Source organism: Impatiens glandulifera, chromosome 9, assembly GCF_907164915.1.
Source record: "Impatiens glandulifera chromosome 9, dImpGla2.1, whole genome shotgun sequence".
Lineage (NCBI taxonomy): Eukaryota > Viridiplantae > Streptophyta > Magnoliopsida > Ericales > Balsaminaceae > Impatiens > Impatiens glandulifera.
This window is the reverse complement of record NC_061870.1, coordinates 13,695,554-13,698,877: the sequence shown is the minus strand read 5'-3', so window position 1 is coordinate 13,698,877 and position 3,324 is coordinate 13,695,554. Positions and strand designations below refer to the sequence as shown.

General features: G+C 34.2%; 1 non-coding gene across 1 annotated transcript; it reads left to right on the top strand.

The window, feature by feature from the left end:
- The first annotated feature begins 2,712 nt into the window (after positions 1-2,712).
- TRNAM-CAU lies at positions 2,713-2,799 on the top strand. Its single transcript is given in 2 exon segments — positions 2,713-2,750; positions 2,764-2,799. It is a non-coding gene; the product is annotated as a tRNA-Met (tRNA).
- Positions 2,800-3,324: the final 525 nt, after the last annotated feature.

The window sequence follows — 3,324 nt, the reverse complement described above, 5'->3', positions numbered from 1 at the left end:
ATTAATGTCAGATCTTGAATCGAGTCTTAAGAATGTGAGTGAAGTTTCAGTTGCTACGAGGTTACTTGTTACTTCCACTAGACGCTTGCATGTTTCCTTTCAAGGAGAATTGTTTTCGCTTCCAATCAACAAGAAAAAAGTGAGTCCACTTTCTCCGAATTTGAGTAGTGTGATAAAGGGTATGTCAGAAAGGAGAAGATCTAGCACGCCTTTGAAAGGAAAGATTGATGCAGATGTAGATTAGGTTGAGAACTCGAAGTCAGCTGATCAACATTTGCGTTATTCTACGGAATGGATGTAGTGTAACCTATCAAAATTGAAGTCCCTCCCTTGATAGTACTCCTAGAGACATCAGTAGTGAAAGAAGATTGGTGTAAGTCACAATAAATTCAACTAACCCTTATGGAAAACAAGTGGTTAGACACATTATATCACATGAAAGTGTATCAAAGACGAATGTCTAGAGAATTCAATAAGTAAGTGAAGTCTCAGATCATTAAAGAATGTGATCTAGTCCTACAGAAGAACCTACGAATATTATATCCCAAATGCAAGTTTCAAACCCTATGGGAAGGACCCTACCAAGTCAAGAAGGTATTTTCAGGTGGAGCCACACGATTGACCATCTTTTATAGAGAAAAACTCTTAGAACCCTTCAACGTCGATATGCTCAAGAGATACTTCATCTAGAGCATGTGTGATGAAATCCATTTCACAAAACCCCCAAGCAGTTCATACTTTGAAATTTAGAAGTATTGAACTACGTTCGGACCTGATCTATCTTTGTTATGAGAGTATATATGCAACCTTTCATGGGTGCAGTTCATATAAAACTCAATTCAAAAAAATCCAAAAAAATCAATGCTTTAAAACACACAATTATCGAACTATATTCAGACCTAATCTCTCCTTGTTATTGAGTATGTAGACAGCCTGCATGGGTTTGTTCCCAATAAAAATAAAAATAAAAAACTTGACAAAAATAAAACAAATATTCCAAATCCCCATCATAACAAAATAAACACGACTCTCCAGCACGAGAGACCAACCACTAGAATCACGATATATCCATGAAAAAATCTCGGAACTACGTTCGGACCTAGTTTCTTCTTTTATAAAAATATGTAGGCATCTTTTCATTAGATCAGTCCTGAGAGTTACTTCACGTATTGCTTGACGTAAAATAGATAGTGGATTTGTTTATGTCTTTAGTTGAATCTTTTTCATGACTCAATAGATAATTTGATAAGTCGATAAATTTAAAATAACAAACCTCATATGTCAACATTAGAAGCATTTTTTAAAACAAAAAAAATCATCAAATCTCCAGCCATAAGTCAATTGCCACTCCAGCAGAAACTTAAGTGATTTCCCCAGCCTTAACTCAATTGTCACTCTAGCATAAACTTAAAAATCTCCACAGCAAGTTTTAAGTCAATTGCCACGGTAGAAACTTAAGACATATCAATCTCCAAATTAAATCAAGTCAATGGCCACCTTAGTAGAAACAACTTGGAGTCACAATCTATCCGTGATACAATTTCGGAACTACGTCCGGACCTAATTTCTCCTTTTATGAGAATATGTAGGCAGCTTGTCACAAGCTCAATCTTAATAAAACTAAAAATACAAAACCCTTATATCAATACTAGGAGCATTTTTATTAAAATAAAAATGATTAAAAATAAAACAAATTCGATTTGAAATCAACTCCACAACATCGATTCAAGTTTTAAAAACAATATAATCCCCAGTTCAAGTCTAAATGCAATTCTCGCAAAAAAAACTTGAGTCAAAAGAAATACATCCCCACATAGTTCAAGCTAAAGAGAACTTGGGATCATGATCTATCCAAAATAATTAAACCCTTACGTCAATACTAGGGACAATTTTGTAAATAAAATATGGTCAAAGAAGGATGACGATATTTAAAACTCTCAGGTGCAACAAGGGGAACAACGAATTAGACTCAAGAAACGAGTAAGGACGTGGGAAGAGATGTTTCTCTCCAACGAGTGTCTCTTGATGAGCCGATGTAAATAGTAAGATTCGAGCAAGATGATTTGCAAATGAATTTACCTCGAGCCTAGACGTAAGCTTAAACTACTAATGTTTAAGAAGGAACTCTCAAAAGACAAATGCCCGAACTTCGAACCATGTTGTCAACCGAGGTAGCGTCTCGCCTCAAAAACACAAATCCTTCCTTTATAACACAAATCCATCAACTTAACAAGAAAGTCATAAATATATATATATATATATTTATAATCATAATAAAACACTAACTGAATACAATTTTACTTAGTTCTCTCCTGTTTTTAGAGGTAGGCAAGAAGAACAACCCCGCTAGTATACTAGCCAAGTCATGGTAGCTCAAACCCCACATTTGTTTTTACAACCTTTAACACAAACAAGGACTTCCAGAAATATAGCCCAATAAAATCAAGTTCATATCCATCGTCATCAACTAGACAATCATTTTATCAATCTTTTGTTTCATACCCCTCCATAGATGTCGTGAGAGAGACCAACAAGCTAATATCAGCTTCTTCACCAATATTTATCTCAAAAACTAGTGACGGATTCAAGGGGTTCAAGAAGGGGCTTAAGCACCCTTGACTTTTGTGAAAACTTTGGGTATAATTTATTACAAATTAATTATGAATTATATATTTTTCTCTATATATAATAAGAAATGACAAGTGATACAAAGGGGTGGTGGCGCAGTTGGCTAGCGCGTAGGTCTCATAGCTTCTACGAGTAATCCTGAGGTCGAGAGTTCGAGCCTCTCTCACCCCATTCTTTTGATTAATGTATTTTGTCTGGTTTATTTTGACAGTGGGGGAGAACTTTTCTATGTATGACCGACTTTATGATTTTTGGGGGCTAGTTCCCTAAAAGTATAGACTGATTTTGAAATATACCATTAAAGTATGTTTTTGTGATAGATTAATATGCTAAATTTTGATGTTCAACTTTACAATTAAAAATGTTGTATTAATTTATAATTACATGTTGCTGAAAGAAAATTTGTACTATATTGTATAGTGTATAGGCAAAAATTATTTTTGTCAATTGGCTTATGTTCAAATAAGAAAAGAGTGATGTCTGGTGAAATGGTTGTATTCATTTATAATTGAATATTGTTGCATGAAAATTTGTATTATATTGTTTAAGTGTATAGGCTTATGTATATGGATGTAATATCAAATGATATCACAAAAAGGCAAGGAATGATGCATCTGAATCAAGTCATCAACAGAAATATACCGATCTTGAAGGCCCCTTAACTCATGTTCAAGGGTAGACAATGAGTTCGATGTG